Below are 12,781 nucleotides of genomic sequence, written 5' to 3'. Positions count from 1 at the left end.
ATTGCAACTAGGATGATATATTGTGCTATAGCACCCTGTAACAATTTTTGAGCTTTTACAAGATCAGAAGTTATTAATTTTCAGCAAGTTGTTTGTTATATCTGAAATGTATAGGTATTCTTAATTTTTGCCATTTGAAAGAACTTAAAATCTTAGATCTTAGTGAACTATGTTCTAATAAAAATACAGATTTTATTTTTTAATATATGTGCACTGCAAATTTACAAAGAGCATCTATTTTTTACTGGCTGTCTGAGGGAGATTATTAAAGGCTCAGTTTCTGAATATAGGCTAATTGTGTCTACTGTGTATTTCCATGTAGTTTAGACACTTAGACGTACCAATGCCCACATAAAACTCTTATTGCAATTTTTGAGCAGAAAAACATAAACCTAGTTTGGTGCACTTCCTATTCTATCTCTTTTTACATTTATAGGCTGTTTGGTCTCATTTTGCCAGTCTACACATTGCAGCAGACATTTGCAAATACTGTGGATTCTTTTTAACAAGTACCTATTTTACAGTGAAGGAGATTTCCCATTGATCAGATAATATTGATCTTAGCTGTAGACAGCACTCTGCTCTGATTCAGTTTCTGTTGGTCTGAGTTGGAATTTCATAACACAGTTAGGGTCAGGATATTCCTATCTTTTGCCAGAAGGTACTCAAGTGCTTTATTTCAGGCAACATAGCCATGTCATATCCATTTTATGTTTGGTGAGCATCCTCTTCTTTTATAACAAATTTATTAACTTGGTTAACTCAAAAAACTCCACTGATTATGCCCTCAGATTTAAATTCTGTTTCAAACAAGATATACTGCATATATGTGCAGCATGCAGGGCTATACCACTGCAATCTTGACTTGTAGCTGCAGTATTTTTTATGACTTGTATCCGTGGCAACCAATGGTGTGGAAGAAAGGCGCCAGAAGCACCTGAGTAACCATGGAAACCAAAACTATGTTGAAGGGTAATTACCTAATCTAACCTACCTACCTACACAAAATAGGAAATAATTGATGTTTAATACCTGGTGACACTGGCCTGAAATTAATCATTTGGAATGAGTTATGTCTTCTCATTATAATAATTTTAATCATTATAATTTTTATTGTTATATGTTTCATCATTTTAATCATTATCATTGGGGGTTGGAAGTAGTTCTTTAAGGTCTCTCCAATCCAAGCTATTCTATGATTCTATGTTTCCAGCACATGAAGCAAAAAGCTACGTGCAAAACAAATTATAAAGAAAATTAGATAATCTCTCTGTAGTCTTTTCCTTTCTGATCACACCTAGGTCAAGTAAAATACCTTTTCACTATGAGGGTATTGTTTAGTCAGTATTTGTTATAGATGTCATACAAGGAATTACTGAATTCTGATCTAGCCTTGATTTGTCTTTGATTTAAAATATTTATTCTTCCATGTCATTCAAGAAACAAGTCTCAAATCTTGTGAAGTACTTATGAAAAACTATCTATGTTGCTGTTTGAGTAAGATGTTCAGATCAAGACTGAGAAATGCGGAAAGACAGTTTGAAAGAAGGACTGTGAAAATACTCTGATCTGTCTGGTCTTGACTGCTTTCTAGAGCTGCAATAGAAAACTGTAACTGGCTTCAGCTGTACTTGGGGAACTGCTGTGGGAAGCAAGTCAGTGTAAGATCGCTTAAAAAAAGTTTTTACAGCCTACTTTTATGTAGGAACAACACGGAGTGTCCTTTGAGAAGAAGCTGACATGGAGGAGAGGAGATCTAAGACTCGATGCAGGAGGCTTGATCCTTTCTTTCTTCCCCTTAAAATCTCATGCTGCATCTTTTGTGTGGATCTGGAGTCCTTATTGCTGAGCCTAGTGGGAGAACATTGCAGGGTCAAACTAGAGGGCAGTGATGGTACTTCAGTGAGATTATTACACTTGCAGCTGAAGTTTTATATCTATGAAACCGCCTTTGCCTCACAGTGGCCAGCTACTCCATCCAAAAGGGAAGTATAAGAGCAACAGAAGATGTATTCATGCTAACTTACTGCTCTAGGCTCATCTCAAGCTGTTAGGAAACAGTCCAGAGAGTGTATGTAACAAATTTATTAAATCGCAGAAAAGGAAAGAATGCCAATAGAAGATACTCAGTAAGAGAACCTTGGAATGTAATTGCAGGGAAAGGAAAAGATGTTGCAAGAAACTACAATTATACATGATGTCATTGAGCTTATTGCAGGAAAAGTCATCAGCACTGATTTAGGGTATGAAAGCTCCTTTAATCAAAGGACAGAAAGGTAATTACAGTCAGGGACTTTTACAACAAGAAATCAGATACTGAGATATCTAAAGCAAAATTAACTGCTAAAAAAGACTTTCAATTAAATAGGTGACAATGAGAAAGCAACAATGAAGGTTAGTTCTTTCCAAGTTGAAAGAAATGTCTGAAAAGTGAAAGGTAAGAGAGAGCATTGTGAATGAATGGTGTAGGTCGCTTAGAGAAACACTGACCAAGATGTCAACAAAAGCAGGTTTAACATAAGTTTGCAAAAGCACAAGGTTTGGTGATAAGGTTCACAAAGTAAAATCAGGTCCGAATTGGTCTAGAATGGTATACATGAAGACCAGGGATGCTCTTTGGTTCGGAAACAGGACCTCATCAGACAACAAAAATTCCTGGGGGAAGACAGTGTTTCCAATTATCTCAAGGGGAGCTTAACTGGATAAGAGGCATTAATCAAGGCTTGGGCCTAACAAGCATTCCTGAAATTGAAAAGCAACCTGAGTGGTTGGGGGAAAAGCACCTCAAATGATAAAGGGATAAAGGTGGTGGGGGGATATGCACCTCAGCAGAGAAATACGATTACTTTGCATAACAACAGAGAAGTAACAAGTTTATCATTCCTGTGGTGAAGGTGAAGGGATTTTTTTGGATACCCTTTCTTACTAGGAACTTACAATGATATTGGAAAACTCCCAAAGCACAGCTATACAAAAAGATAGCTCCTGAAAATGACAGTCTGGAGAAACTGGCTGGAGAAACAATTCATGTTAGCAGAAGGAACAAAAAAAAAAAAAAAAAAAAAAAAAAAAAAAAAAAAGTGCTAGGCTTGGTATGTAAAAGAATTACTACATCAAAGATTGAAAAGCTTCTAAGCCATTTAGGAGATATTTACTGAAGATAATGTGAGTAAGACTGTAGCAGATACTGAGACTACTCTTGGAAAAATGTGATTACAAATGACTGCTCTGGAATAATGGTTGTATGTGACCTTGTAATTGTAAAAAATATAAACTACTTCATCTGTCCTTGGAGCCTTCATTAATTTAGGCATGATAATAAATTGCATCAATGATTGTTTTGTGAAGCATCTAACATTACTATTTCATTAGAGGTAGTTTGAGAGATTTTCTAATTTAGTACTTCATGGCACTAAGAACCTCAAAGTATATAGATATACTAGAATATCTAAATATTATCTTCCAGAAAAGCAAAAATCTCTAACAACAACTAGATTTTAATTTTACTTGTCCTTTCAAAAATTCTAAAAGGACTCCTTTCAGCAAATAATTGAAAGAAATAATTTTTACAGTACATAGAATGCAATAACTAGTCCAAATTATTAGAGCACTATGTGCAACCTAGTAATTCATTTGAAAATCAGAATCAATACACTATTTATTAACTAACTGAGCATTGAATATTAAAGACCTCATTCTAAATGACTTCTCTAATTTTTGTTTGATTTACTCAAACTTTGCTTCATCTTTTTCAATTTTATGGTCAAAAATTATGATGCTAACAAATTTAATACTTGCCCAAGGCTACCTAATGTAATACTGAGGGAATTTCAATTTAATACTTAGGGACTTTCTCATGCTTTCAGCACAATACAAGCCTGTAACAAAGTGGGATTCCCTACTCAGATGATCTTATCCACCAGTTGTCATTGTCAGCTGGGACAAACTGCTGTGCTTCCCTTTTCAACCAAGATTGACTCCTCTATTGCTGCATAGGGAAGTTTCCTGTATTTATAAAAATTGAGATGACTCTGTCAAAAGCATTTTGTATGTGCAAAATAGAGATTTCTACACTTGTGAATTAATGTTTAATGTAATGAGAAGTTTACCTCCTTTCCAGAGTGCAAATGAATTCCTGTAAATGCTCTAGTTTGAAAGTGAAATGGCAAGTTTATTTTAGCTGTGGTGGTGTTAGTGAAATGAAATTCCCTGTTTTCTTTTTCTTCTAGTTCACATGGATGTACTGGGGGAAAAAAAGGCAACAGAAGTCCATGCTAGCTAAACCTCCTTTTTATTGACAGCAATAAAGGTGCCTCTGGAATGAGAAGGACCCTTTGTTACAACTCTGTATTCCTTAAATGCAGCTTGAACACTACTTGCCTGTTTATTTGTACACTTTACAGACCATATTTGCTTTGGTATCTTAGAATGCATGATATCTTAGAATCATGGAATCATTAAGGGAAAAACCTCCAAGATCGTCAAGTCCAGCCTTTGGTCTGTCTTTGGTCACCGTTCACTTGTGATTGCACATGCAAACTTCTGCACCCAATTATTAGCTGAGTTTATAGGAGTTTGTTGCAGCTTTATTTTAATATTCTTTTCAAAAGTGTTTTCTTCTTCAAAGAGTATGGAAACATCTTTTTACTTTCAGGTAGAATGGAGAAAAAAGCCCTTCTTTATATATAATTACTAAAGGCTGAAATGTCATTCACAGAGTGCTTGGTAAACCAGAAGGAGTGAAAGACAGTTCTAGGTGATTGATTCGGGAAGCCTGGAAAAGAATCAGAGTCAGAGGTTTCATAAGTCTACTCTATGGTGTGACTTTCATATGTTTTTTACTAAGCAACAACTTTAATTTTTATTTAAAAAAGTTTAAATATCTGATGAATGATATTTCCATAGATAGATGCCAAAATTAAGCAAATACATTTGTTACGATAATTATTCCTATAATTTAAAGACTGTTTAAAAACTAGCAAAGCTCTATGAAATCAAATATATAAATTTACCTACTAATGTAGGAAACTACAAAATTCTGATGGCCAAAGTTGTAGAGGACAGGCTAAGGCAGATAAACTAAAAACCATGAGTTCCAAGGAAAAATGGGTAAGCAGCTGAGAACACTGGCAGAGAACAGATTCTTTATCCCCACTTCTTCCACCTATTCTTCTTCATTCTGTTTTGTTTTAAGGAAGTAATTTTACATTGTGAAACATACTCAGGGATGTAGTGGGGGCAAAAGTTTTAATGAGTTCAAGAGAGGGTCAGTTGAATTTTAAGACATGTCAACATTACTACTACAGAAAACTATTTTGATAACTACACAGATTATTCAATACTTTTGCCTTGTAGCCTGTTGTATGGCTATTACTATTGAAAAGAGTGTCTGCCATGCAAGCAATAGAACAGAACTTTGTGTTTACAGCTCATGGGCAGTATTCATTAGATGATTATTTTCACTCATCTGAAATGAAATGGCAAACATTTCATTAATAATCAAAAAATGTGGCTTTTTTGAAAACCTCTTTCCTGCTAGTCATATTCATTAGGTAACATTATACCCTGTAATGGAAAAAGGTATTGGAATTTTATATGAGAGTTTAATATTGCTTATCCTGAAGTAAGTCTAAAGTACAGTCCTGGAAAGAAGGACTTGGCTTCCTAGAAGCTTAGAGCCTTCTGTGAATGAGAAAAGACATGCCTGGGTGACCTAAACAACACCAGCATCCTAGCTCCTCTAGCACATCTCTGAAACCCTCCTAGTGTCATCTGGCATCATAAGAATGTGTCTGTCTCAAGACTGACTCCATGAACATCTTGATCAACAGGCAGCAAGAATGCTGCAGAGATGCTATTGCTTTGCAGAGTTTTACTGCCACTGCTAATTCATAATAGGGAAGTTATTGATGACTCAAATTGTGTTGTACCTGAACAATTCAATAAGATTATAGAGAAACTATCAGAAACCTGTGTCAATCCAGATTTGGGGTGCCCCAATTTGGGTGGGATACTTCATGTGCATAAATGAATACATGCACTAGCAAGTCTAGACTTTGTACCCGGCTCAGCTCCTCAGTCATCACTGACCACTTGCCATTTTTCTCAAGAGCCCCCTTGGAGGAGGGTTTTGCTTGCCTGAAACACATCCTGCAAGCAGATTCACTGTGTTGCCATAAAAGGTACTGCTGCCAGTAAGGAAGAATTACTTTTCTTCTTAGCCTTTTAGTACTTTCTTTAGTGCTTTAACTTAAAAAATTTGGGGGGGGGGGGGGGGGGGGGAAGGGGGAAGTCGGGGGGGGTGGTGGGGTGGGAATTAAGAAATTATTTAAAAGTTCAGTAAAGATTAAATCAACACTAAAACCATCAATGTAAATAAGCAATTAATTCCAGGGGTAGAAACAGTGAGACTAGTAACAACTGGTACAGGGTACCACAGTTCAGAGAAACACTGTCCTGGGGTCAGATTTTCAGCACTAATTTCTGCAAATATGTACAGTTTTCAGAACAAAATTAATTAAAATTCAATGCACAGAAGCCAGGACAGTTCAGCCCTGAGCCCTGTGTATTTGTTGTATGCACATACATTAAGTATGATGTACTTGGTGTGAGCAGAGCAGACATTCAGCTGCTTTTCCACACTGGCACAGCCATGATATATCCTTGGTTCATCTCCAGGCATTTGTGTGGCACAAATCTTCATGGCAAATTGGAGTGCAGACTAAGTAACAGTTCCTTTTGCCTCAAAATTCACCAATAAGTAAAAAAGCCCCACATTTAAGAAGTACTACGGACAATGCAAAAAAAAATGTTTAAGGATAAAGAAGAGTGTGACGTACCAGTAGCATTGACTCATTTTTAGGTAGGTATTGTGTTTACAGGAAGAATGTAAAAGTTTGGATTTTCCATTAGTTTATGTTTATGTTCTGCAGTTAGGAAAAAGCAAACAGAAGATGTATTTCTGTTGAGGAATGACAAGTAAGCATGTTGTAACTAAGTTGCTGATCAGAATAGGGAGATGAATAAAGGCAGAGGGTTTAAGCCAGCAGTCCAGAAGAGCTTTATCCAGCAGCTGGCCAAGAAGCTCCCTGAGCTGCCAGGAAGCTAGGACTGCACTGGAGTCAGTAAGAGTGATATTCACTCTTATACAAATACAAAAATAATACAAAAAGTGATTAATCCATCATCTGTGATATTGATCCTGGGCAAAGTGATAGAATGGCTGCTTGTGGAGCCACTTCTTGATGAGGCTGCAAGTTTAGTTGATAAAGGTAATATTTTTGACATAGCAGACTTTTTCTTGTGAGGTATTTAACTTAGTACTGCGTGGCATCTTGATTGATTATCCAGTAGGATAATCAACTTGGCACTAATGAATTTAGGGCTGATTAAGTGACAATTCCCAATAGTAATTATAAATAAAAAATTACTGAGTGAGAGTGTTTCTCATGACAGCCTGCAGAGATCAGTTTTCTGACTTCTGCTGCTTAATGACTTTATCAGTGTTTGGGAAAAAAGTCTAACATAAGTGATGAACTTTGCAGTTATGCTGAAATATGAACTGTTTCATTTTGGAATACTTAGGTTATGAGGACACCATGTATTCAGAACAGTTCTCTATTTCTGCGTGTGCCACGGAATGCAGCCTATCAACAACTAAAATAAGGTGGGACAGTGGGTTGTTCTCTGCCAATCAATTCAGGATGGTTAAAAATTTTGTATTTACTTGTGGGAGTAAAGGCTGGAATAGATGCATGCAGTACTAACTTCCACTTGAAAGCAAAGCCAGGATCACGTATTCAGTCTGGAGTGTGAGCGGAATAGGACACTATGGAGGTATTCACCAACCCAGTTTTTCATGGGATGCTAGCAAGGTATAGAGGTGTCTTCAGGATCTAGAAATCTTCTTAGAGAATCATCATGACTGCTCCCCTATTTACAGCTGTGCAGCTGTTCTAGGTGGCATCAGTGGGAGGCAGAACCTGTCCTGTTGAGCCACAGGGCCAGAATATGCTTGCACATCTCTCCGAGGACCAGGTTTTGCCTGTGTACAGTTATTATTACATGGTTTTTAAATACCTCCATTTTCACACCAGTTCAACTATGTTGGCTTCATTGGAGCTATTCTCTGAGAAAACAGATGATAAAAGCTGGTTTTGTTTCTCACTGCTAAGGTAATATGACCTATTAGATAGAGCCACATGGCATGCTTTTCTTTGCAGCATAGCCATATTTTAGAGTCACCTAATTTTCCTGTGCTACCTACTTGTTTGCTGTCTCTTGCTCTCCCTCACTTGCACCAGTCTTCCTGTTTTTTAATATAAAAGACCAATTAAATTTACCAGCTTAAAATAATACTTTTGCTTGTGAGGGCTGACTATTTTAATGGAGATCTTTGCAAAGATGAAGTGGTCCATAAAAGTTGTACCAGCACATCTGGTAGATAGTGTTTATGAAGGAGTCAGAAGAGACAGGGTTGAGAGGACTGAGGAGAAGGATATGCATATGCTGGCTTTGCTGCCAAGGATAACATTATAAAAATACAGTTCTATGTGCTTTTGCAATTTTGAATATGTTCTGCCCATTAGTCTCATAATATCTGTGATTGTTTATAGTATAATGACCTCCACGTATTAAAAATAACATTTTAACTATTAAAATTTATCTTCATCTCTATCATGTCCCTACAATTCAAAGTAGAAGCATTACCCTATAATCTTGTAGACAAATCACTTGGTGCTTCACTATAGAATTAATTTTAGACTAATTAGGACAGAATAAGTTATTTTGTGTGAATTTTATTTGGATAATACATGGTTATTTTAGCTCATAGAGATATTTCATATTAAGCCTCCTGATTATGATATTTCAATCATACCAAATAGTAAAGTAAAACTTTAATGTAACAGGATGTCAACATTTCTAAGGGATGAGGAAGATTGCTATGGTCTGACTCCCAAATATTTCTCTGTGTTGAGAATAATATTGCTACAATGCTAGGTGATTTCACAGAGAGGTTCATAAGATTTTCTGTTTGATTGAAGAGTATTGAAATATTTATATACTGTGCATGAAACAACTTGAAATTAGCGGTCATGTATTTTCTGAAGAAACATTGAGATATACCCATTAAGACATACCCATCTCAGCAATTAATAGGAGATGATCTTTTCTTCTTCTCACTCATCTTTTGTGTTTGCCTTAGTAACTCAGCAGTGATTAGGGGTGGTAGGAAAATTCTTAAAATAATAAATATGAAATGCATTTAAAAAAATTTAAAAGTAAGATTTTAGGAACCAGGATTCCAGAAGGCATGCTAGAAAGTGTTATGGGAAGTTATGAAATGAAGGGAGAAACTGGAAGTTATCTAACTTTTTAATAGTTGGTAGTAAGGACTGAGTTTTCAGTCATTTGTAAGTTTCTTCACTTTTTTTCTTTTTCTTCACTTTTTCAGATTTATTCAGTTCTTAGAGGTAATTTTCAGAGTAGGCTAGGAGTCTTTCTCAGTCTAGTATTTGTGCCTTGAAAATTCTAAGATGTTCTGAGGATTCCTTATAAAAGATTCTCAAAGAAAATTCTCAAAGAGATCCTAGGATATAGGCCTAAAATTGATGAAAAGAATATAAAGATAGCAATTGCAGTTCTAGCCTCTTACACTAAATCCATTTGTAGTCCTGGGCTTCATCAGCTTCTGTTGCCAGTCTGGCCTGTTAGCAAAATATTGCAGGACTCAAGATTGTCTTGAGATCTCACTTTCCTTCTGTAGCATTGAGTGTGTGTGTCATTTAGCACTGATGAAACTCAGTGTCATAGTTTCAGGTTATATATGGTATGAACATCTTTTTTTCTTATTTTCGTGGAATGAAAAGTGTTAATTGAATTAATGAAAAGTGTTTCAGTATTGTCTAGATTAGTCCTGTTTAAAAAAATAATCAACTAGCTTTGTTGAATGAACCTTCACTGCAAATCTGAGAAAAGATCTTGTGGGTTTGTTTGTTTTTTTTTTTTTTTTTTTAATTAGCTGTTCAAAATTCTTTCAGGCTTCTGTTAAACCTCTATGGAAGAGATGGAGAAATAGACAGTAATTTTGAAGATAAGCACAGAATTTTTACTATTTTTTAGTATCTCCTTATTGTCAGTAAACACTAAATAAACAGTGTTGCATGTTGTTATGAATCATAGTGAGAGATATATCTGCCTGCATTAAGGTTCAGACAAGACCATGTGTCCAAGCCAATAATGCAGATTTTATTTAAAAGTAAGTGTGAGGTAGAGAGATAGAAAGAAATAGAGAAGACAGGAATGGGAGAGAGAGAGAGAGAGAGAGAGAGAGAGATCGAGAGATCGAGAGAGAGAGAGAGAGAGAGATCAAGCAGAAGGCAGTCATCACCCATGGATACAACTGCATCCCATAAGTCCTTCCTCACCTTGCCCCTCAGTGGTGCGGGGTGTCCCCAGGTTGTTAAAAGCTTTTCACTATTTATACATTTTAGCAAACAAAGGATTTAATGCTCATTGACTACACAGTTCTCTTATTGTATTAGTTAAATGAGTCCCTCACTTCTAATGATGATCAGGCCCATGCTAAGTCTTTCTTTTCTTTTGGGTTGGTGACTTTTTTGAGTTGGTGGGTTGTGAGTCAGTGTTTGCAATCTCTCTCTGCCAGAATCACATTTTACCCAGTGTGAGCTGATTTCAACATAGTTTCTGTGTTGCCTTTTCTTGTGGCCCATACATTCTGTATTCTCTGCATCCATTTTCAGTGATACATTCTGCATCCCCAGCTGTGTTAATCTCCCCCGGTTTTGTTAACCCACAGTAGGTCTGAGATGACATCTGGACCACCTTTATCTTCACTCAAAGATTTCTTATCCTATCATGGTGGCTTAACTTACAGACCAAGTTCCAGGTATCCATGAAGGCAAATTTGGGGAGGGGCTTCAGGGCTCACAGATGCTATCTATCCCACTGGTCTTTTTTTGGCTGGTGATATCCGTATGAGCTTGCCTTTACACACTTATCTCCAGGGGGAATTTCTGCCTGGATTCATTAGCCAGACCTCACCTCCCCCAGGGCTGGGGTTAGTGCCCTACAGTCACTTATCTCCTGGCAAAGTCTTTCAGTGGTCTTAACAGTGTTTGAGGCAGGTAATGTGCTTTTTAAGCTTTTACAAAGACATGTGTAAGAGCTTGTTAATAAGGTGTTTTAATACAAGTGAGTTTAGTTTCATTTTAGTCTCCTTTAAAAGAATTTTTAACCCCCTACCATAAATAGGTGGTAAATTGCAAGGTACAAACTCCACATTAATAGCAAAATGATGATTAGGAATATTTACTTCTTTAGTGGTTAAATAGAGAAAACTGCAAGAAAATCTTGAGAGTAACTATAAGCTCTAAATAAATTAAATACTGTGGGACTGCTGCCATCTTCTGGGATGTGAAACAAAGGCATGTCACATCTACACAATTTGACTTGCAAGACCAGAAGAGACTTAGCTTTTTAGATAGAGAATGATCAGAAATTATTTCAGGCTGGCTCAGTGGCACATGCCTTTCTATCGATACCATAATCCAATTCCTCCCCATTCTCATAATTGACTTCTAAACAGTGGGTTAACATCATTCTGTAAGTACAGCAAAATTGTACTCCTGAAATTTAAATTGTGGGGAAGCTGCTTGTAAGCACTTGTTGCACTCTACATCTGAGATGTTTCTCAGAGTAATTGCCTTGGAGAAGAGTAATATTTTTGTCATTTATATCACTCTGATTGAAATGGCTTCTCATTGTTCATGGCTAGGGCTTACTGAAGTACTGTGGTAATACAAACATATCATTCAGTAGATGTATGTGTGTGATGCATGTTGTAATAGCTTTATTGCACACTTCAGCTTTTTCCTGCTTTGTGAAGAGCTCCAAATAGAATGACAGGATAATTCATTTGCTCATTTTCTTTTATACTTGCTGTGTATTCTGTGTGCTTGTTTATCCTGTAAACCAGTTGCAAAGAGGATGTATGATTTTGATAACCAGCAAGAAAGTATGACTGATTGTTGTGAACGACAACAAAGAATTGTTTTCTGTCTCCTCAGGTGAGCATGATTCATTATCAGGAGGCAAGTATAAAGAAGTTGCCTAGCACCAGGGTTATTAGGGACAGAACCTCGAAAAATAAACACAGTAAGAAACCTTAGTTTTCCTTGAAAAGTATAAAACTTACTTTTAAAAGCAAACTACAGATCCTGCCCAACCTAAAGGTCCTGCAAAGCCACCTACTAGAATAAGCTGTTTAATGCATATACCTGATCTTGAAGGGCATCAACACTTAGGCCTGCTCTCTTAAATATTAGCCTGAAGCATCGATAAACATGGAATGTTTTCATCAGCTTTGCCAGTTTCTTAGCTTTTTTTATCTATACTTCAGGTCGGATGTTTCACAACCAAAAGTTTTGATTGCCTTCTGGGTGGTTTTTTTTTTTTTTGGATAACACATGAAAACAAGCATAAAATATTGCCTGGTCAAAGCTCTACTCACTGCATGTGTGTAGTAAGAGAAAAACTGCATCTGACTAGCCACAGCACAGCAGGATATATGGTAACTGGGATGGCCTTTGGGACAGGGCTACCAAATGCAAATTGTGTAATGCTTGGCACTTTGCCTTGGGTCTATCTTTACTATGAATACTTGCCATCAGTCTTGTTTCTCCAGCACGTGACTGTTCCTATAAGAAACTAGCTCTGCCTTCTCACTGTCTCTAACTCATAAAAAATGGAATTGTACTCT

This window comes from Lonchura striata, chromosome 1, assembly GCF_046129695.1.
Source record: "Lonchura striata isolate bLonStr1 chromosome 1, bLonStr1.mat, whole genome shotgun sequence".
Lineage (NCBI taxonomy): Eukaryota > Metazoa > Chordata > Aves > Passeriformes > Estrildidae > Lonchura > Lonchura striata.
This window is presented reverse-complemented; position numbering follows the sequence as displayed.